The 24,348-nt window shown below is 40.9% G+C and overlaps 2 long non-coding RNA genes and 3 other non-coding genes across 5 annotated transcripts in view; 3 read left to right on the top strand and 2 right to left on the bottom strand.

Annotated features, from left to right (window-relative positions):
• Window positions 1–24,348, bottom strand: part of LOC132984533 (uncharacterized) — a 301,578-nt gene that overhangs the window by 65,670 nt on the left and 211,560 nt on the right. The gene's annotated exons all lie outside the window — the stretch shown is intronic.
• LOC132984576 (uncharacterized) lies at window positions 19,444–21,101 on the bottom strand. The gene is made up of 3 exons (XR_009674973.1): window positions 20,891–21,101; window positions 19,631–20,691; window positions 19,444–19,550 (listed from the first exon to the last, which is right to left on the bottom strand). It is a non-coding gene; the product is annotated as an uncharacterized LOC132984576 (long non-coding RNA).
• On the top strand, window positions 22,082–22,154 carry trnav-aac (transfer RNA valine (anticodon AAC)). The gene has a single exon. It is a non-coding gene; the product is annotated as a tRNA-Val (tRNA).
• trnav-cac (transfer RNA valine (anticodon CAC)) lies at window positions 23,177–23,249 on the top strand. The gene has a single exon. It is a non-coding gene; the product is annotated as a tRNA-Val (tRNA).
• trnav-aac (transfer RNA valine (anticodon AAC)) lies at window positions 23,664–23,736 on the top strand. Its single transcript has one exon. It is a non-coding gene; the product is annotated as a tRNA-Val (tRNA).

The raw sequence follows: 24,348 nt of genomic DNA, 5'->3' as shown, positions 1-24,348 counted from the left end.
GGTAAGGAGCATGAGAGGGATGCTATTGACACATATAAGTATGCACTGGGGCTACAAAACACACACAAGGCACAAACTTCCATCATAATTACAAATTAAGTGTACAAAACCCACAAGAACCTCCAACTTCTGAAGGCAGGCTTCAGAGTGTGCAGAGACAAGCCTTACATTGGTGTAAGCTGTGATGCTTACATTTCCTGTGACTGCAGTGGGAAAGGGGTGGTGGAGGCAAAGTGTCCCTTAAAGTGGGCAAGTGATTCTTCCCCTGATCACTGGCCTGCTGAACGGAATGGACACCTGGACACCTTGATGACACTGAGGACCAACCACAGCTACTATACCCAAGTAACAGTAAAAAAATCACTTTAAAAAAGGAATTTAATTTCTATTTTGTTAGTGACATGTCAGTGATTACACTGAGTGAGAGGAAACATAAATGCTGTACCTCTTTATTTTACAGGTGCAGCTTCAGATGTATGTTTGCAAAACCCTTTATGCAGACTTCATCACCTGGACCCCAGGGCAAACGGTCATCTTCCGCGTCAAACAAGATGAAGATTTTATCTCTTCGGCTGTGGACACCATCAGCTGTTTCTGGGCCAAGCACATCTATCCTCAGCTGACAGGAACCTCAGGCCCAGAAACAGAGTTCGAGCATCATGTACAAAACTCTTTGTTCTGAGGCCAAAAATATTGTTCTACCAAGTATTGTTTAATCCTAATGTAACATATGTCAAACAAATGTAGTGAAACCTAGCAGAACTAATGACAAACTAATTTTAGTTACAGGAGACTGAGGTGAAGTCAACAGACACTGATGTCCGAGCTTCTGGTAAAACACACAATATGTAAACATGAATAAATCTTATTTTCAGGTTAAAAAATATTCTGAAGTAGGAGGTGAATGTCAACAGAATTTATCAAAGATTTTTGGTTTTCAACTCAAGAGACTGAGGTAGAGTCTACAGACTATGCAGTCCCAGAAAGAGAGCAGGAACTTCAGGTAGAATATTCTGCAATAAGGAACAGTGTACTGCAGTCATATTTATTTAAATTCATTCATTTATATTGTATGAACTTTATAACAACAGAATTTACAAATATGTTTACATTCCCAGGAGGTTGAGGTGGATCCCACTGTCAGTGCAGGCTGGAGAGAAGGGCAGTAAGGTAGCTTTTGGAAGATAAGGTTGCATATAGTTCAATGTCAATCATCAATCAGTGCAGTTTGTAAACATGAATAATGTATGTGTGCTTTTGTCACATTTACGTTTTAGACAGTTTAATGCACAAAACTATGTTACAATAACTTAAAATATAAAAGAGTCAAATTGACACACTTATTTTACATCCCTACACATCACCCTGTCTATTTTTATTGAATACAATGCTACCTGACATGTTAATCAAGGCAGCACACACATGTACTATCTTATCAGTAGTAGCTAAATCCCTGTTCTCAATCTCATCTCGCAGGGACTTCACAAAGCTTATAAGAATTGGCCCATCCAGGATGTGGAACCTGCACTTCAAGACGCCAATCACCCGTTCTGTAAAAAAAATCAAAGTGTTTTTGAGTCTTTTTTAGCATTAAATTGTATTTTATTTCACAGTGTTTGTGATTTTTTTTCATATTGCTTCATCCTTTGAACTGTTATGTTAAGTTAAATATATCTATTTAATGTACATGTTTAATTAGCTTGGTTACTATTTCATGTGGCTTCCTATAGATGTATCAGCATTTTTTTAGGCTGTTAAAAAAAACTTGCCAATATGAATCTGGACTTTTGATTTGATTCTGGACTCTTCAACATCTTTGCCTGGCAGTTGTTTTCGGCCTTGGGTGAAGGATGGGGTTTGAAGGCTGGCACCCAGCAATGCAAAGTCCTCTTTGAGGGTAAAACCCCGTTTTTTTTTTGTTTTTTTTATCCATCGCTGTTTTTAAAATGTTGATTGTTGTACAGTGTCCTTGTGTGTCTTGAAAGGTGCTTATAAATACAATTTATTATTATTATTGTTTATTATTATCAGCCAAGATCTAAAAAAAAAGTTAGATGTAGGCCTATCTATTGTTTGTTGATAAAGAATAAGTAATCGTATATCTTTTACATTCCACCTCTACACTGTTTGTTGGTAACTACATTACCTGGTCCCCAGGATGATGGTAGAGTGGGGAAATAAATCCAGAATTCCTAACTATCTTGACATCAGATGCTCTTCCACCCCAGCCTTTAGACAAGAAGGTAATGCTGCCAGTGGGACTACAGGCAATTAAATATTTGACTGTAGTCCACTTCTTGTAGCTGGAAAAACAAAACAAAAATATGAATAAAATAAAACATGGTTAGTACTTAATTTTTATTTTTTATTTTTTAGCATTTTTACCTGGCCTTTGGACTCTCAATTCTGATCTCGAAGCAATCAATAATTGATGTCAGTCGAGGAAATTTGGCCTTCATCACAGGTGGTATTGTCCAGGTTATGCATTCCCTGTCAGGCCAGTGAATGAGGAAAGTAATCTTGGCTTACAAAAGATTTAGCCAGCGCTGGAATATATTGCGGATGGTAGACTGTTGTTTGTCCAGTATTTGGCTCAGCAAAGCAATTGAGGGGTTCTGGCGGAGCTTGATCAAACAAAGGAGAAGCTGATCCTCAGTAGACATTTGAAAGATTTTTGGTGATTTGACGAACTGAACAAGGTATCGATGTAGACATTCAAACACAGTGAAGCTGAACCCAGTCATGGCCCTGCATGCAATGTCATTACCTTGAACAGCTTTCACAGACAACCGTTCCTTAGACCAGTTCTGCAGTGCAGCATCTCTTTCTCTTCTTGCCTCATCTCTCTCCCTCCTGAGATTGGCAACTGCCACCTGCTCCCTGTGTAACACTGGCCTGTCATCATCTGTAGTGGGCAAAGTTAGAGATGCGTCAGTAGAAGGGGTTTCAATAGAAGCAGCTTCAGTGGCTGATGTTTCAGGGCGGGGTACAGCTCCATTGGGCTCAGAGTGAGAAGCTTCTGAAGGTGCTTTTGTTCGCCGTTTTTTAGCTGATATATTTTTAACACAAGTCTCTGTCTTCCTGACACTTTCATAGCGTTGCAATTTTAATGTGTCTCTCGTCAATTGCCGATGTTGTGGGAAGATGGATGGGACATAATCCGGATGCACAGGATTATTTGCATGGAAACCTGAAGCAAAAAATGAAGTTAATCAAGATGGTTTATTTCAATAACTGTGACTACAAGCCAGGTTATGTTCAGACATTGGTACACATTAACCTGCATTTATCCACCTATATTTTTAACATCACGGGTTGAGATTTATCTTTCCCCACAGGCTCTCAATAATATGGTAAATTAACTAGAATAACAGCAACATAACCCATTGTCAGAAAAAAGGTGGAAATAAAAAAAAAACATGCATTTGATTCTTTCTCATATGTTTGGTTGTCTATTAAATAAACTCCTTTCTCCACAGCTAACCTTATCCTACTAGCTCTGTGTTATCCAACCGTCATCTAACGGCTATGTTAGCAAGCTAACTTCACACATCTACATCTTCCAGTGAATTCACAGTAAATGTTTAATGTAATTTATAGCAAATACAAATATGACAATATCCTTACGGTAGCTAACAGACCAGATATAGCTGTTTAAACTGTACATGATCATAAAGATTTCCCAAAAACAAATTAAAAAGATGCTAGCCTAACAGTTAAACAACAGAGGTGTCTAAATTACCAAGAATAACGATCACTGTGTCAATAGGAACACATATATGACTGTATATTATGTAAGACAGTGTAAATAAACTAAAAAAATATATATTTAAATTATTCAATCATAAGATACAAGTGTATGCATTGCTTACCAATATGAATAGATGTGTAGGTGCAAGGGTCTTCCACAGGATTGTCTCCCGCTCAACTATAAACTGATGACTTATCAATCACGTAATCAGTCACCAGTCCCAGTTTTACTACAAAAACTGAAGGCTTCTCCGGCCTCTCTGCGGATGGCCTGAAGCCACAACTTCTTCTTTTAATATCCCTCTCTCTTTGAGGAAGTACAGAAAATCGCAAATCTGGATTTTTTTTGTTGTTTGATGTACACAGTCCGATGCAACAGCTTTTAGGCATGGTGATCTTGTGTTTTCGCCTTTCACCTTTCACCCAAAAGTTGGCGTGGTCACTTTGGCAAGCCAGAAGTGACGTTCGACTGCTCTTATGAATTCATGAGAGCAACCCATCTGGGTACTTTGCCAAACGATGCCGGCCCCGCCCCTTTCTGGGTGAAATCATTCCATCTGAATGAATGGCGGTTAATGGACAAGTTGGGGTCTTTACCGATTTAAAGTCTTAAAAAATGAAAACCGTACTTTAAAATTTCAAGTATGAGCCTAAATCTGATGACCAGTGATGTAAACATTTAAAATATGACATTTCTGAACAAAGATCGGCATCATAACAGTATAAAATTAACCATGTACGTGAGTGTCTGTTCAATCTCTCTCCGTCAAACTGCTCAAACGAGTCATCAGAGGAAACTGACTTTAAACACCTGATGAGTAATTATTAACCGTGTTACCCGAGAGGGATCTTTATTTTTAAATAATATTTATTTGTAATAGTTTCTAACAGTGTTCATAGCTGTAATGGAGTGGTTACAGACGTTTATTTTAGAGAAAAGGGGACATAAACTCTGAGTTATCAGCTGATTTAGAAAAGAATAACACATGTAAAGTCACCTGGATGATATTAAAACATTTTGTATTCATACGTGAGTGTAAATAATGATGAGTGGGGCGAAACGAGGTGTTATATCGAGCTAGCAAACTTTTTATTTTGACATTTATTTTTCAGGAAGAGGATTTGGTGTAGTGTTCCTTCGTTTAAAGACATTTTCACCAACACATGTATGTGACGTGACAGTTGAAACATTGTTAATACGTTAGTGAATGAATGTGTGAAGAATCTGTTAACAGACTTCTCTTCTGTCACGGAGCGACCGCTGCATTAAAGCTAGCAGGAACATGACAGCGGTCCCACAATTTACCACTTTAATCCTCTCTAGTTTCAGTCCACACACACAGAACTCTTCTTTTACCCTCCTTTGTCATTTGTAAATGAAAACCCGATTCTAAATTGTGTTTTTAAAATAGTTTGAAGTACAAAAAGCTACTCAATCGCATTTAATCGCACGGCTACCAGTGTTTTCTAATCTACCGCCGATACATTCTCAGGACTTGTTTTCACCCAAACGGGGGCGTGGTCACTCTGGCGAGCCGGAAGTAACGTTCAACTGCTCTTATGAATGATACTGAAAGAATAAACAGGAGAATTAATCCATAGTATTGTAGCTATATCTGTTTGTTTTATCAAAGTTATACATCGTCCTGCCTTGTTGGATTGTCTACATCTTCTATGCTTTACCTTTTAGGAAATCAAATAGATCAAACCAAGGACTTTCAACTAGGAGGTAGCCATCAGATCTATGTGAGTCCAACTGTCAATGATTCAGCTTACATATCTTTTCTTACCAAACCATGATCTTTTCCTTTGCTAACACAGAAGTTTTGTTCATTGGTCTCGTTTATTCCTAAGCGTAAGAGCTTGTTGGCACTTAAGAGCAATTTTCCATCAATGGGTGTTTCCATAGTGTAATGGTTATCACATTCACCTCACACTCACAGGCCAGCCGCGGATAACCGTAGAGGACAAATCCATGAACCGGAGGCACTTCAGGTTTGAGCGGGTTTGAAACTAGCTCGACCCAAACAAAATATTCCAATATTCAGACCAGAATAATGGTTAAAGTGAAATGCATCCACCTCTTGTGGAACAAATCATAAGGAAAGATAGGAAGATAAGATTGTTTTATCTTATAAGACTATTAAATGTTTAATTAACTTTAATAATATAAATATGTTATCTATAAAATAAATTCATGCATAAAAGACGACACACAGTAACTCACATCTTTTCCATAAGTAGCATAGTATTGTAACACGTCACAAACACGGGGACAGCAGAAGACATTGGAACAGTAAGTTAGTCGATATGGAATATTTTTTAGCTTACACACTTCATGCCAACATTCCAATACTGAAAAAGATAGTCTCAGGTTTTCGTGATATTGTGCAGTACTGTCGCTTCCTGCCCTGCACAATCAAGATAAAGATACAGGACAACCAAAGGCCTTACAAACTGACTGAAAAACTGAAGAAGAAAAAGACTTGTATTGAAGTACTGTAACCTCGGTTTACCCCACACTGGCAAAGACTGACTGCTGTTATTTTAAATACTGAATCCTACAGGCTTTTATCCAACGAATTTGTACAATCAAGGTCCCTTGAATGTATTTGCTCTTCCTTATTGAACTTTTATGCAGCATTGTGATGAAGATGTCATGATTTGGTCTCATTTAGTTTTGCATTTCAGCGTTTAGGTTTCCATGTTTTAATTTCTCCTGTCCATCCTAGTGTTGCTTGTTTCCCTTGTGTGTTTTTGTCTTAATGTTTCATAGTTTAGTCTTTTGTGTTTCCTGTTTTATTTTGTAGTTTCTTATCCTTGTGTTTCTATGTTACATTCTTGAGTTCTGTGTCTTTAGTGTTTCATGATTCAGTTTGTAGTTGTCCTTAGTGTTTCTTGTATTGTATTCCTGCCTCTGTGTGTTTCCCTCAGTGTTGATTACCCTCATTGCCTTAACCTGTGTTATTAGTCTCACCTGTGTTTGATTACCCCTGTGTCTATTTAGTCTCTGTGTTCGTTCCCTCGTGTTGTCAGATCATTCTGTCATGGGTGTGGGAAAACAAGGGCGGTGGACCCAAATGCAGAATAACAAAAATGATTTGATTTAAGGCGAGACACGGCAGGCTGAGACATCCATTTTTTATGCACTGGTCAATTTGGAGATGTTGGGCTTGATCACTCCCTGAACATGTAATGTTTCAAACTACCATAAAGAAAATATCCAAATTATACATTTATGTGTATATTTTAATACATTTTGTCTGATCGCGGCGTTAGATTTCTCGTAAATTTGCCCGAAAGTTAGCATCCTAATGCGACGTACAGTATAACGGCTTTTCTCTGCTGCCCATCATGACTGATATCTCTGTAAAGCTCTCTCTCCTGCACAACGCTATGTAACCCAAAGAAGGACACTTCATTTCTACCAGCATCCAATCGTGAAAGTTCAGAGGGGGGTTTAATGCTAAGAATGTAATCTCATTGGCTTGTGTTTGGTTTCTGATAACGTGATTCATTTAGACCAGTGGTGGTACGCAAAGGAATCTCCACAATATAAAAAAAAAAAGCTAGCTTGTATTTATTGGGTTGTATTTATATCAAATGTGTTTTCCCCTCTAAATTAATCTAGTTTTTGCAACAAACAACTTTAATCTGCTCAATTTATGCACAGACATAAACAACACCAGGAGTACGCCTTGCATTTAGAAAAGTTCCACTCGATGCAGCTGTAGACCTACATTAACAAATATTCTGTTATTTATTGGAGACCAGCACAGAATAGGTGGCAAGCAGCTGTACATTTATATTTTTAAGACGGAGCCAGGAGATGATTCCGTTGTGATGCATTTACAAGAGTGTACGGACAGTCGCTCACTCACCCTCTCTCTCTCTGTAGCTCTGAAGCTGGTGTGATTCTGCTCTATTTTGTTGTCTTAACTATGCGCAGGAGTCGAGAAGGATTTTTTTAAAAAGGCAGTTTTGCTATGTTGAATGTAGAGACTTATAATACCGCAGTTCTGCACACTCTCTCTCTCTCTCTCTCTCTCTCTCTTGTGCGCATGCAGCAATTTTATGAATAAATGAAAAATTAAATAAGAACAGGTCTGAAATATACTTGGGCCATAGTATCGTCTTTGTGTGGGGAAACACTGGAGATGAAATATTTTCAAACATGTTGTTGGTATAAAGTTGTCTTTTTTTATTGTTCTGCACTTTTTTTGATTTGGGCAAATGTCAGAACTGTGTGGAGTTTAAGTGTCAGTTCTACCGCTAGCCCTTAGTAGGCCTATAGTGTGGCTGCCAACAGTCAATAATAAATAATCTTTTTATGAATATATTTGCCTCCTGTGTAAAATGTGTGGAAATAGGCCTACAGTGTATTTTAACATCTACCATAATGGTGGTACTTGGAGAGCCAAATATTTTCAGAGGTGGTACGCCGTCTAAAAAGTTTGAGAACCACTGGTTTAGACGCATCACGTGGTATACTTTGACACTTCCTTATTTAGCTTTCTGCGGGACCTTTGAGGAATGAATGAAAATGTCTTAAAATCAATGAAAAGAAAACAACAGTTGTCACTTGCAAGGGGATGTAAAAGGAAAGTTTGTGATGCGTTACCCCACGAAATGCCCTCGGGAAGCGCATCTGTCGATGGGAAACCGGGGGGGGGGGGTGATTTAGATATAGATAAAAGGGAAGTGAATGCCACACAGCAGTGGCTGCTTGTTCATGTTACCCGATTGAATGAGCTGCTTTGTGATTTAATTTGTCTGAATTGTGCTGGGTCAGGGATGAAAATAAATATAGATCCACAGAATCACGGGTTCTGTAGCAGTTTATTGCTCGAGTGCCATCTGTGCGAGAGTGACAAGTACCGCAGGAGCGTGTACACATCTACGGGACTTCAAGATCAGTCCAGGAAGGATGTCGCGTTTGATATGAATGTGCAAAGGTCCTCTTGGCACATGAGTTAGGTCTGGGATATGCGGCTCTCAGAAAAATCAGCAAGGTGTTGGGGATCCCTGCCCTTCACCTTAAAACTTATCAGAGGCACGACAAAAGAGTGACAGGTAGGATATGGAAAGAGGGTTGTGTCAGAAAAGTTGAAGCAGTCTGTAGAATTTCTAATGTCAGAAATACCCTAATGAGCGTGGCTGTTACCACCCAGTGTTTCCCACACATAGACGATACCTGGTGGGTATTTATTTACTTATTCATTCATAAAATTGCTCCTTGCGCGAGAGAGCGAGAGAGAGTGGGGATGGTGCGCTCGAGAGGATGGATCCGTGAGGAGCAAAACTCCCGTTTTAAAAAACTGCGGAGAGAAGTCACAGCTAAACGAAAGTGCAGAATCACATCAGCTTCATAGAAAATGTTAATGTACAGCTGCTTGCTGTTGATGCTGTGCTGGACTCCTATAAATAACGGAATAGCGAGTGGACATTTTCAAAATGGGAGGGGTAGTCGTGTCTGTGCGGGTGCGTAGATAAATTAAGCAGATTAAAGTTGTTTGTTGCAAAAACAAAATGGGAGGGGAAAACACATTTAATATAAATACAAACCTAATATTAAAATATATCCTGAGATATGAGTAAAAAATATATATGTCGATCCGTCCCCAGCACGTACTCCACCGCCCGGTTATCACATCATTCTGTGGGAAACACTGCTGTATCAATAAAACCAAACCAAATGAACAGTTATTGATACAATGCAAATTGAATTTTAGTTGTGGAAATTGAGAGAGCTCTGGAGTCACTACACAGGACCAGGGAGCAGGTCAGGCAGGCCTATGCAGATGTTGATGCAGATGTGGCAGAGTTGCTCAGGGAGGATGCAGATGCTGTGATTAACATCAGTGTGTCTTTTGATGGCACTTGGCAGAAAAGAGGGTTCACATCACACTATGGGATCGGGGTGTGCATTGATATATTTACGGGACTGGTGATAGACTTTGAGGTCCTATCCTCCTATTGTCACGCTTGTGCCCTTAAAGAAGCTGCCAGGCATGAGGGAAAGATTACGGAGGAGGAGATTGACATCTGGAGAGAAAAGCACGACTGTGCAAGAAACTTTTGGGGTTCAAGCAAGGCTATGGAACAGGAGGCAGCGAAAAGGATGTGGGCCAGGTCTGTGAGTCGTCACCAGCTTAGATACACTCAGATGCTGTCAGATGGGGACAGTGCTGCATTCAAGGAAGTGGTATCCCTCAACCCATACCCTGAGCATGAGGTAGTCAAGTTAGAATGTATTAACGATGCCCATAAGCGCATGGGAACAGCCCTTCGCAAATTAAGTGCTGAACGCAAATTGGGGGGGAAGGGTCTGGGGAAATTAACGGCCAATAAATGTAAAACATTGCAAAATGATTATAAGGGGGTAATTTTAAATAACCAGGATTCCCTAGACAGGATGAAGAGCGAAAAATGGGCTGGTCTCCTCCACAGCATGTCCTGTGACAAAGTACCCTTGCACACCAGGTGCAACCCATCCTGGTGCTGGTACAGGAGAGCAGAGGAAAATGGAGAGCCACAGGCTCCATGCAGGGTACTTTTTATCTTGGGAGGTTGGTCAGAAGCTTCTCCCTGTGTACCACCGCATGTCTAGTGACAGCCTGCTGCAGCGCATGCAGCATGGTGGCACTCAAAATGCTAATGAGTGCCTCAACTCTGTGATATGGGCCCGCTGTCCGAAAACTGTGTTTGTTGGGAAGAGTAGGGTTGAGGCAGCAGCAAGGCTGTATCCGAATTACCAAGTACCTACTCAATCTGTCAGTAGGCAGTAGTCAGTACCTACTATCCGTGCTGTATACTGTTTAGTACCTACTATTCAGTAGGCGCGCACAGTAGGCAGATATTTGTTCCTGCTTCTTCTGATTCATTCAGTATGGAAGTGGCGTCATTTACGTTACCCGAACCGGCCGCATTCACCCGTTTTTTTTTGTTTAGCTTTATTCAAGAAGAGTAATGCGCATATACAGTCAGGTAAACAAAAAACAATATCACAATGTAAATCAAGTAAAATACAGATTAAATAACTAAATAACATACAGTACATAAAGGAAAGTACAAATGAAAGACAGTAATATACAGAATAAACCAATAAAGACGCATTTAAATAGTTAAATCATTATTTAAATAGAGGGGGGAAAGGTTTTATAATAATGCAGATATTTGTTATATTTTCTGTTGTTAATTAAAAGTAGTGATTTCAGTCGGGACTTTAAATTAAGATTAAAAATTGATTCTATTAATCCACGCTCGTTTGTTTTGATTTGGAGGAGCACATGAAGTGACGATTTACGTATCATTTCGCACAGCATTGTGGGTGGTAAAATACAATTCATTTCCTGAAAGGATGCATCCGATCCATACTGCATGAAACCAGGAAGTTAGTATCCATACTGAAATGTTCAGTATACTGAGGTGGACCCAAAAAATGCATACTGAATGACCACGAAAGTTCAGTATACTGAAACTCCCTACTGAAAAGTACGTACTGCCTACTGAACTGTGACAATTCGGAAAGGGCCCAAGTAGGGCCATTACAATTTTTAATGAGGGGGCCTCTTCCATGCTTGCTGTTATGGATAAGCTATGGCTTGAAAGCACTGTCATTACCATCACCACCATCAGAGAAACCGACATGCTGAGGATCACAAAAGCTGACACCATCCAGTCTGAGTCTGCAAAACATCGCAGAAAGAATCAGACCACAGCTAAAAAAGTGATAAGGCATCAGCAAGAGAGGGGTGAGGGGCCTACATATGGTGCAGGCATGGACATCTAGCCTGTAAAAACCCATGGGTGAACTTTGTGTTCTGTGTGGAAATTTTTTGTTCTGATGGACATACAGCAGACTAGATTTGCAGTTCTGGTGGCAAATTTATGTGGTTTTCTGTGGTTGTCTACAGTTGAAGGTCTTATATGGCAATGTCCATGTTCTAGACATGGTCTACATTGTTATAACCAATGAACTCAGAAGTTGTTTTGCTTGTTAGCAATGCTTTCCTTTAGAAATGTGTGGAATTTTACAATATAAATCTTTAAATGCCGTTTTCTCAAAATGAGTTTTCTGTTATACTCAAAGTCCGAAATCTCCACTTCAGTTGCACCTATACACACCAATCTTTCCAGTCTTGGACCTAGCTACATTATGAAGACTTTTACAGAGGAATTTGTAAATACACTATTCCTAGCCTGATTTATATAACATTTTATTCCAAAAAACATGGCGAAAATCGGCTATTGACAGTATATTCTGATTTATAGGATAAATCCCTCTGTATCTTTTTTCCATCTCAGTGCTTCTTGAGAACTGGGACAAAACATGTCCGTGACATACATTACAGTTTTTTAGCTAAAATATGCAAGATATATTTAAAAAATAATAATCCTAAACAGGAAAGGGGTAGCACAACAAAGTATGTTTTGATGTTGTCTTACATTTAGTTTTTATTCTAAATGATATGATATGTGACCAGTGCTTAGAAAAACCCATGTCCGGGAGCAGATCTCGTCACACTATAATACTTTAAAAAGTCCAAAAAGTAATATAAAATTTTACTTTATCATTATTAGGTGTAAATAGTATTTATTTCATAAGCATTAAAAAAAAATATTTGAATGTACTTTCTCGTCCAATGAACATGTGTCCGGAGTTTTTGTCAACACCGTCAGACTTTTTTTAAATTGGGGAAAAAATCAGGATAATTTAGGGCAGCTATATCTCAAAGGACCCCTTTCCCTCCTCCCTGGTCTTCCTTATGCCATGAGAAAATTTTAGCTCTGGTAAGTTTTTAATAATACTTTGTATGTCATATCTATTTACTAATGTGCATGTGTCACAACCACAGCGTATATCAACTCCAAAATGACTAAAAGTCAACATCTGTGTAAAGTTTTCTGCAATATAGCCTTAATTTATATAGATTAACTGGGTCATGACCAACAGATGTTAAAAACAAGATGGCTCCTGTGAGAATCATGTGTGATATATGGAGAAATGTGCTATTTTGTCAACACCATCAGACGTCAACACCATCAAAATTTTGTCTGATGGTGTTGACTAATGCCATTTTAGTGTCCAATTTAAGCATTTTAATGTAGTTAAAACCAATAATATCACCTATGCATTTTATTGCTATTGTAGTTTCATGTGTCGAATTCAAACTAGTTTTGATGTACAGTAGCCTACTTGAATGCGTTTAACTGAATTTCATTGAAGTTGTCTCTCAACCTGATATGTAATAAAGTGTTGCATGCTTATCCATAATAAAGAACTGATTGCAGAATGGTATGCATTTCCGGCTAGAATGGCTAGACAGAAGTTGTCAGTGGAGGAGCAAAAGAGAAGAAACAGAGAGTATCAAAAGAGAAGGAGAGAAAAACTTAATAGCCAGCCTGAGCTGAAGGAGGAGTTCCTGACAAAAGAGAGGGAAAGATGGAGAAACAGGGTTGATAAGGGCAAAATTAAAAAGATCAATGATTTGGAAAAGAGGCAAAAGAGAAAGTATTGGAAACAGGCACAGAAAGAATCAAGAGAACAAAAGAAAAGAGCAGAGGAAAGGCAGCAAGATTTAGATACTCCTCCAGAGAGTCCTTTAGACATCAGCGTTGAGGAGCAGAGGAGCAACAGGCAACTGTATGTTGGTTTGAGGGAGAGAGCTAAAACCAGAAAAAGACATTCCAGAGAGATTAAAGCATTGACAGGCAAACATGATAAATTGGCAAAAGAAGCTGACAAGCTGAGAAAACGACTTAAACGCATAAAGCACACTCAGGAAGGCACAACTCATAAGAATGCTGAAGACTCGCCTCGGACCCAGACTGAAAAGATGCTTGAAGGGAGCAGACTCACAAATTCTTTATGAATCAATCAATTTTTATTTGTATAGCGTCAACTCATAACAAGTGTTATCTCGAGACACTTTACAAAAAGCAGGTAAAATACCTTACTCTTTGTCTGTTAACATTACAAAAGAGCAGGTAAAAAGACCTTACTCATTGCTATGTTACAAAGATCCGGCCTATCCATCATGAGCACTTTAGCAAAGCAGCAAAAGTTACAGTGGTAAGAAAAAACTGCCTTATTAAAAGGCTTGTTCTGGCAGGCCGTCAACCAATAAAAAGGTCATTGCTCTTCCACCATGCAATGACTGCAGAGCTGAGAAGAAATGCTCCTCAAAAAAGAAGCAAGCTTGCATCACAGCATCCACAGCTGGCGTTGTCTGGCAGAATTCTCAAGAAATATCGACTGATGCACTGGGTTCATGAATTTGGCTTGACATATAAAACACTGAGAGAAAAGTTACTGAACCAAAGGAAGCCTTCATTCCTTAAGACTATCTCCCATAATGTCCAAACGTTTTTGGAAAACAATGCAAGGATAACTACAGACAAACAAGACACCATCACTAGGAAGAAAGTAAAACATCAAAGGATGATTCTGACCGACACAATGCTAAACCTTCACACTGCATTTCTCCATCAGAACCAAGATGTAAGGCTTAGTTATTCATCTTTCTGTGCATTGCGCCCATTTTACATCACACCCCCAAGAGCCTCTGATCGAAAGACATGTCAATGTAAGTACCATGAGAATGCAAAGTTGATGCTTGAGGTCTTGAAGTCCCACAATGTTGTGTCAACTACCAAACTTGAAGAGAGTTTCCATCTTGTGTGTTGTTCTCCAGCAAGTGAATCATGTCTTTTACGCACCTGCTCTCGATGCCAAAACAAATATACAGGTCTTTCTGCAGAGCTAGGGAAAACACAAGTGGAATGGGAGCAGTGGAAGCGCATTGAGGAGCAAACAGAAGCTGGAGTTCACTTCAACACGAAACTGGTGAAACACACTGGTACTCTATCAGAGCTTATCATTCTCTACCAAGACAAACTAAAAAATGAGACAACCACCCATGTCCACTTGGTGAAAAACCAAACCAAAGAGTACAGGAACATGATAACTAACTGTGATGATACCACCGTTATTGTGCATGTGGACTTCTCTGAGGCCTGGAAATGTAAATATGCCTCAGAAATACAAGCCTGTCACTATGGTCTAAACCTTCCACAGATCACACTTGGCATGTTCCACACCAAGCATGAAAAGGCAGGATTCTGCACCATCTCTCAGTCCAAGCACCAGGATGTTGCAGCCATCTGGACACATATGCATCAAATCCTGACAGATATTCATGCAAGATTTCCAAATGTTGAGACAGTACACTTTTGGTCAGATGGTCCAAGCAAACAGTATAAAAACAAAAATAACTTTCTCCTCCTCTGTGCTGTCCCTCCCCGGCTTGGATTCAAGAATGCAACTTCAAATTTTTTTCCAACATCACATGGCAAGGGTGCCCCTGATGGCATTGGGGCAACAGTGAAGAGATGTGCTGACAGTACAGTTCTTAGAGATCAGAACATCGTTGATGACAAGTACTTTTATGACAAGGTCTCCAACAACCTACGTGGCATAAAACTTCAACTTGTCACCAGTGATAGCTTCAAGACTTATGACAATCTCCTTGTGCAACCCTTGAAATCTATCCCCGGAACAAGGAAGATCCATCAAGTTGTAGCAGAGGGGAATGTCATCCATTGTAGGCACATGTCATGTTTTTACAATGAGCCACATATTTGCCCCTGCTTCAGTCCAGTTACCCATGCTTGGGATGGCATCCCTAAGGATTCAGATGTCCCTGCCACTGCAGTACAGAGTCCTCTGGCGATGTTGATGGAGGCCATGGAGAAAGAACCCAGTGGAGGACCTGAGGGCACAGCAACTGGAATAGGCCCCAGTGATATCCAGAGTGAAGATTGGCTTGTTGTCATGTATGACCAGTAGTGGTGGCTGGCTAAAGCCTTAGCAGTTGACCCAGAGCATCATGATGTTCAAGTTGAATTTTTTCATCCTCATGGGCCAAATGTCCGTTTCCAGCAAAAACAAGGACGACCGGATATCTGCTTTGTGCCATTTCCAGATATTATGGTTAAGCTGAGTGAGCCATCTTCCCCAGTTCGTATAAGCAGCACCAGGGAAATATATCACACATCTCCTGAGGTCATGGATTTCATTGAAGGGGAACACCTGAATCATCTCTTACCTGGTGTTTAAACTCAACTTCAGAGATGCTCACATTGAATATATGCAATGATTTAGAATTAGTTTGTCAGTGAGATCTGTTTTTTAAAAGAATACAAAGCAGTTTTTCAGTTCCAATTATTTTTTTTCAATTTTTGAGCCCTTTTTCAAGAAAAGAATAATAATGTCACATTTTCTTCATTTATTCCAGTATTAGAGTTTTGTGAGCGTTCAGAAGACATTTTGAATGAGATTTTTCCAGTTCATGATCATTTTATCGTTCTGCAAATTTAATTTGTCAACTCCATCAATGCCTTGTCAACTCCGTCATATAGTCTTTATGTAGTATTTCTTTAAAAAGTGCATCTGTTTTATTCCATGAAGGATATTTGTTCAGAGACTTACACATTTCTAATGTTCATGTGTATTTTTTATGCTTAAAAATGTTACTGTTAAGTCTGAAGGTTAAAGACAAATGTAATTCATCTATGAAATTTCAATGATATTCATTAAACATTGACTTCTCTGGCTTTAAAAATATTTTTTTTATTGATGTCAAGACCTGTGTGCATAATTAGGGGAACTGGGAAATCTGATGAGTGAATATATTTTTGACAAGATCATTTAAAAAAATGTTTCAAGTATTTTAATGTTGGTGTTGACAAAAATCAAGTGGTGATCCAGCAAACATACAGTTTATATTAAATATGTACAACTGGGAGGTTGAACCAAAACATGTTTGGATAGACGAAACACCACTTAACAGAAATGTAACCAGTCTACCTCGCGTACTGTCTCCCAGAATGCAAAGTGCCAGGTCAATATTTACCGTCGTAATGGCGGAGGGCAGCTTGTCTCCTTCTTCTTCTTGCCACATTGTGGGCATGAACCAATGACAAATATGACATTTTCAGATATTTATGTGTCTTACCACCTGAGATGTTCTTGCTTTTTCAACTGTAAAATGCATGTGCCACATGTGGACAAGCTGCTGCAATTACTGGCTTGCTCATATGATTACATATTATTCACAGCTGTGTAAAAATTAAACCTGAATGCTTGAAAAATATACTATAATGTTAATAGTATTTTTCATAATGTAATTAAATAAAATACTACTAATAATAGCATGCTAATCATATTTCAACCACAGGTGTTATGTATTAATGACAGAAGATATGAGAGATTGTTGACGCTTTTATTTTTATTATTTTAAATGAAGCACTTGTCAGCTTATTTCACTACACCTGTTACGGCCAGCTCGTGTAGGCCCTAACATTTCAAAATGGAGGTCCACACAGTCCACTTGCTGAAGTTTTAGTTTATTTCACAACAACCCAAAAGTGCAAGAGCAGAGGGAAATCAGTCCAATCTGTCCCCCAGGAACCCCGGAAAGCACTGGCAATCTGCTTGTATGCCCTTCCACCCAGGTGAAGCCCATCCGCAATCAGCACGTAGGTGGGCGAGTCTCCCAGGCATGCCACCGCCAACCACCAGATGACGCCAAACCCTGAAAGACAAAACACAAGCAGTACCAGGCCAAACACCATGGCCAGGGGCGTCACACACCGTAGCGGCGTTTACCTCCAGATGGGCCGTTGTTTACTTCCACATTCCAGGACCGGAAACCAGTTTAACCGGACCAAGCATGCAAAATAACCGACAACTGGCAGTCATACTACATACTACTGTTGAACGCAGTATGCAGCATACTGATTTAGATAGTAATATGTAGTACGCGGTTTCGAAAACGGCCAGGGACTCAATAGACACAGGGGTAATGAAACACAGGTGAGACTAACGACACAGGTGAAGATAATGAGGGTAATCAACACTGAGGGAAACACACAGAGGCAGGAATACAATACAAGAAACATTGAGGAGAACTACAAACTGAATCATGAAACACTAAAGACACACAGAACTCAAGAATGTAACATTACCACTAGAACAAAGAAACACAAGGATAAGAAACTACAAAATAAAACAGGAAACACTGAGACTAAAAAGGACAAAAACACACAAGGGAAACAAGCAACACTAGGATGGAAAGGAGAAATTAAAACATGGAAACCTAAACGAGACCAAATCATGACAGAAGAGCTGTAAAACAAATTCTTATTTTTGGAACACAACAACAATAAAGATCTATTATTAAAACCTCTGTGAATTCTTAATTCCAAATCACACAAAAACAAAAATGATATACACAATAAATGAACTTGAAGAGAAATACACAGTATATTTAAAGTTTGTAGCTATAAACCCATTTACAATATCAGTGCAAAAGCACTAAAGCAGTCACTTTTTCTTTTCAGTGACCCATCTGTCCCTTTCAGTGTTCAGACTGCTGAAATTCAACCCAGGTCATTTCTTTGACCATGCCCTGTGCCCTGTACAAGGAGAACACTCTGGAGGGGCAGTAAATGTACTTTCCCAGCACCCCCGGGAAGGATGTATGAATGTGAGGGCTGCACGGACCCTGCTTTAGTGGCTGGTGACAGAACCTGCAGAGGCGACCTGTTGGCAGCTGCACTGTTGACATCCTCTTTGCCCTCTCCTCTGCCACCTTTCTCCATTCTGCCCCCCTCTGTTTGGCAGCATCCAGCTCCCGCTCAAAAAACAGAGAGGCAGCAAAGTCCTCAAACGACATCCTGGGGTTTTTAAGGCCTTCATGTTCATAGGTCTTAAAAACCTTAGTGGAACAATAAAAGTACTTCACAATTGGGGTTTGATAAAAGAAATGGACTGAAGAGCCATCCCCAAGATATCTGGACTTTGGCTGACCACAGGCTAAACAGTTCCTAGTCATCTTCTTCTGCTTCTGTTGTTGTTGTTGACTCCCCCCTCCTGAGGAGGGGTCACAGGTGGAGGGTTGACAGCAGCTGGAGGAAGAATTGTGACAGGAACGCTGACTGTCTGGCTGCTTGTAGTCAAACTTTGCCATAGCTGCTGTGTTTCCCAAACTTTTGCTGGGTTGGTGTTGAGGGAGGAGCTGGTGTTTTTTAATTTTGCCAGATGTTTGACATATCTTGAGATATGCTGGCATGTGGTAGGATGGAGAAGGCTGTTGTGGTCAGTGCATGCCCTGTGCACCATGGCTTCATAGTCTGTATCAACACGCTTCAACAGGTCCTTAGCTCCATGGTGCTTTATTAGGAGCCCATCGATGGCAGCTCTCATGGGCTCTGTCCACCGGCTGTGGTCCAGCACCTGAACCCGACTTCCTGTCTTAATGGGACCAGTGCGAGCAGCCCGGAGAGAGGAGGATACAGGGAGCAGAGTAGGCATTGGAAAGTCTAACAAAATAAAGCAAAAGATTGTTACACAAGTTGATAATTAACAGCTGTAAATATAATAAAATTATATTTCAACTTGGGTTCAAATCATAGTTAGGTAAAGTAAAGAGTTATTTTTTAAAACAAATTAACAGTTCAATGTTTTGTATTTTTATATTTCCCATTGCTTTTATATTTGAATACAGTTGCTTAATCAAAATTCACGACAATATATTAAAACAATTCTCCTAAAATGAATTTTGACCAAAAAGTGAATGTCTGTTTAAAATCAAGAGGGCAGGTGTGTGAGATGGAGAGTGTAGTTTGAGAGTTTCTGCTTTGACTGTGGCAGATACAGGTGAAGGAAGTGGCCTGGACTGGGACAGGATCGGCACGGCTCCCATTGGATCCTCCAGGGCAGTTCCACTGGTTTCCTGAATTGAGGCATTAAATAAAGAGTAAAGCAGTCTGTCTGTGAGTCAGTAATTGACAGTGAGCTATTAATGTAGATCACCTGAGAGTCTGTGCCAGCTTCAGCAGTAGGACAAGGATGCACTTCATCCTCGACGGAGGACTGCTGCTGTGTCTCCATGGCTAGAGGAGCTGAGATGGTGTGCGGCTCCTTGTTCTTTTCAAAGCTCAGGAAAATAGGACGGCAGCCTGGCTCCACATACTGCAGCCCAAACCTCTCCCCTGTGTTCCTGTTAGACACCTGCATGACTGGATATTTCGCCTTCCCCGTCACATAGAAGCTGTGTTCAGCTGGGCAAGTAAAAGAGGGTCAAACACAGCAGGCAGCTCCACACCTGGCAGCTTCAGGTCCACCAGCCTCTGGAAGTTCCAGCGCACCACTCCAGTCATGGCCTGGGCCTGAAACAACTCACTGGACACCCGGTTGCCCGTCACCCACTGGGCTTGGTGGAAGTGGAAGCCCTCCTGTTGCGATGTGCCTCTCACAGGGATCCAAACAGGTACAGCAGCTCCCTGACCCTTGGTGTAATTGAGCTGCAAAGTGCCACCAAACCTGTATAGAATACCACCTCTGGGTCACTCAGGCAGCCTCTCAGGATGTGGACTCGTTGAATCCTCCACACCTTCAGCATGGAGGCCTTGAAGAGCTGAACATCATTTGTATCCTTTGCCAGGTGAACGTGATGCATAACGTCCTCAACTCTCTGCAGCAGCTCTCAGGACTGTGGCACTTTCGTTCTGCAGTGCTCTCTGATGTGCTGCTTGGTGGGATTAGCAGGAGAGAGCCCACATAAATTGTACGCGTCCTTGAGCTGTTGTAGGTCACTCTGGTCCACAACAAGAAATGCTGCAGACAGGAACTGGCAAAAGGAGCTGTACAGAGGATGGTGCTCAGAGACACACTCTCTGGTCAAACTCTGCATGCAGTGAAACAAGTCCAACTTGACGGTGATGTCTTTGTTAAACTTGGTCCTTGATGCACATGTGTTCACCAGGTTTCCTGAGGTTGCCTCTGTCACCACAGCCTCTGTTGTCCTCCAGCTGTCCCACAAGAGGTGCTCCTGAGCCTTAGAGTCCAGGACCTTAAAGGCAGCACAGCAGTCCCTAAAACATTGAAAAGAAACTTAAATTATATCAATAAAAGTTGAATACATTTATATATATATTATATATTTTTATTATGCACTGCTTTATTCTGTTTAATTAATCCAAAACATTTTTCAATATATTTGGACATATAGTAAGAGTCAGATTATACAATTAACTAAAAATCATGTTGTGATGGAAAATGTGTTCTTTATACCTGTCCACCTACTGGAATTTGGCCTTCTCCACTCCAGCTGCGGTGTAGCGGTGAGATAGACCCTCGTACATGGGATGGAGGGACCGATCACACTCTGACTGCAGCAACACCCAGCTCAAGATCATCCAGTTCTCATTCATGATGGCGTAGGAAGACATTGTGCCAGATGAAAGCACAACCTTCCTAGCCACTTTGCGGGTATGATCTGACCTGAGTGTCCTCAATAAAAAAGATAATTTACTGTCAACAGGAAAGAAATATAAAACACTGACATTAATTCCAGTCGTGCTCAATAATCAAATGAAATAACATTAGTCTTACAGTTAACAACAGTGTAATGATAACGTTAATGTCACCAATCTTTAATGTACCACCTTGCTACGTTAGAAAACAACAATCACGGTTCGTATTTGTCAAAAACAACAAATAAACTATCATTAAACAGGTGATACAATATGAACGAGGATTGTTAATAAAGTTATTGAAAACATTAGTCATACTTACGTTTGATAAGTTGGATATTTTTATGTCAAAGTCATGAAAAAAGGTGACGATAAAATGACGAGCTAGTTCTCTTAACTTTCTTATGAAGACACTGCACTGGCCGTCCGACTGTCACTCAAACGTTAAGAAATGGGGTCTCCATACCTTTACCAAAAGGGTGAAACAGCACCCACAAAAAAGTGGCCAAAAGTATATTACATCCGTAGTGATAAGGACTACCATAGAGAATGAATGGGAAAAGTTAGGTCCCCGGTTCGAAACCGGGCGGAAACATTCTATTGGTGTGTTTTACCCCCCTGAGGATTTATCTCTAACTCAACTCTGTCCAAACATCACGTGCCGTGTCGATATAAAGCACAGTGAACACATTGGTTGATGAAGGCGAAAGACAGGAACCAGCAACTTCAATCACCCCGTCCATTTCCAATAGTTATGTCCATTTGAGCTGCAGTGTATTGCATACACCTTACCTTTCCATTCTCTTTAGCTTTCATCCTGAAAGTAACCATCTTGTCACCTGTGCAGAATGACGTGGTGTTTGTTGCTGGTAGTTCTGTCGTTCATGGTGCATAACCATCAGCAGGTAGAAAAGTCAACTCTGAATAACCGGTTGTCCAGCATTTGAAGCGTTTGAATTCAGAAAGCCAGTTGACTACGTGACGAATGACCACAAGGACCCTTTTGTCAGTTTCCGTAGTGTAGTGGTCATCACATTCGCCTAACACGCGAAAGGTCCCCGGTTCGAGACCGGGCGGAAACAAGCGGATGTTCTCTTTCTGCTGTGGATAATCTCCTTTGGCAGACACATCCGCTTGAATGCTAAATCCTCACGCAGGGACCGCATCTCCTTTTTCACAGGCATTCAGGTCCCCTTTTGTAACCCAATAGCAATTACCAATGGCATTTTAGGGGACCTGGCTTATATGCAGGAAGTCCATCAAAGTTGAGAGCAAAAGAGGCAAACCGGAGGCAAACCTGGAACCTATCTGCTCTCATCTGACGACTACATAGCCTTATGTTAATCTCTCAGAACATATCTGCTTATTGCGGCAGGGAGCAATCAGGTGGTAAATGTAATCTCTCCACCCCAACTCCATGCTGGTGTCTCGAGTAGCTAGTCACACTGTTATAGATGACCAGCACACAGAATCGGTAGTCATGGCCAGGATGTCCTTCAAAGCTTGTGTCGAGGTCCAGAAATATTGTCTGTTGCTCTGAGCTTGCTAGGAGTATAACAATCAGACTGTGCCCAGTCCAATACTCAGGCAACCTCACAATGTTTGGAGCACTGTGTAAACCATGGTGTACACAGGTACACAATGGTTTGATGATAAGTACAGCTGAGGGGGACTTAAAAATTCACTGTGACAATGCCAATTTCTCATTTTCTTTTACCTACCATGTATGAATTTCTCTCCTTGGCCCATTTCCTTAATTTTTCCTCTTTAGAGGTACAGAGAGTTAGCTTTTTCACCTTAGCTTGAGAGTGGGGCTAGCGTGAAGCCCCTTTCTTATGTGGCAAGTAATGGGAGTGCTGCTAGAAAGAATAGATCTCCCCGTCTGGGAATCGAACCCCGGTCTTCCGCGTGACAGGCGGAGATGATGGCAGTGTTCCAGCATTTACCAGCATTTAAAATACAGCCGGTCCAGTAGGCAGAGTTTTGCTGACAGTGTTAAGTGGTGAAAGTCCCACAAATGTTGGGTTAAGTCCTCCCCGTGCTGCATCAGCAGTCGCCGGTGATTGAGTGCATGCGAGGAAACACAAAGAATGCACCCCGACCAGTTTCCGTAGTGTAGTGGTTATCACGTTCGCCTCACACGCGAAAGGTCCCCGGTTCGAAACCGGGCGGAAACATTCTATTGGTGTGTTTTACCCCCCTGAGGATTTATCTCTAACTCAACTCTGTCCAAACATCACGTGCCGTGTCGATATAAAGCACAGTGAACACATTGGTTGATGATGGTGAAAGACAGGAACCAGCAACTTCAATCACCCCGTCCATTTCCAATAGTTATGTCCATTTGAGCTGCAGTGTATTGCATACACCTTACCTTTCCATTCTCTTTAGCTTTCATCCTGAAAGTAACCATCTTGTCACCTGTGCAGAATGACGTGGTGTTTGTTGCTGGTAGTTCTGTCGTTCATGGTGCATAACCATCAGCAGGTAGAAAAGTCAACTCTGAATAACCGGTTGTCCAGCATTTGAAGCGTTTGAATTCAGAAAGCCAGTTGACTACGTGACGAATGACCACAAGGAGCCTTTTGTCAGTTTCCGTAGTGTAGTGGTCATCACGTTGGCCTAACACGTGAAAGGTCCCCGGATCGAGACCGGGCGGAAACAAGTGGATGTTCTCTTTCTGCTGTGGATAATCTCCTTTGGCAGACACGTCCGCTTGAATGCTAAATCCTCACGCAGGGACCGCATCTCCTCTTTCACAGGCATTGAGGTCCCCTTTTGTAACCCAATAGCAATTACCAATGGCATTTTAGGGGACCTGGCTTATATGCAGGAAGTCCATCAAAGTTGAGAGCAAAAGAGGCAAACCGGAGGCAAACCTGGAACCTATCTGCTCTCATCTGACGACTACATAGCCTTATGTTAATCTCTCAGAACATATCTGCTTATTGCGGCAGGGAGCAATCAGGTGGTAAATGTAATCTCTCCACCCCAACTCCATGCTGGTGTCTCGAGTAGCTAGTCACACTGTTATAGATGACCAGCACACAGAATCGGTAGTCATGGCCAGGATGTCCTTCAAAGCTTGTGTCGAGGTCCAGAAATATTGTCTGTTGCTCTGAGCTTGCTAGGAGTATAACAATCAGACTGTGCCCAGTCCAATACTCAGGCAACCTCACAATGTTTGGAGCACTGTGTAAACCATGGTGTACACAGGTACACCATGGTTTGATGATAAGTACAGCTGAGGGGGACTTAAAAATTCACTGTGACAAT

Source organism: Labrus mixtus, chromosome 12 (assembly GCF_963584025.1).
Source record: "Labrus mixtus chromosome 12, fLabMix1.1, whole genome shotgun sequence".
Lineage (NCBI taxonomy): Eukaryota > Metazoa > Chordata > Actinopteri > Labriformes > Labridae > Labrus > Labrus mixtus.
Note: the sequence above shows the minus strand (reverse complement) of the source record. Positions and strands in the feature narration are given on the sequence as shown.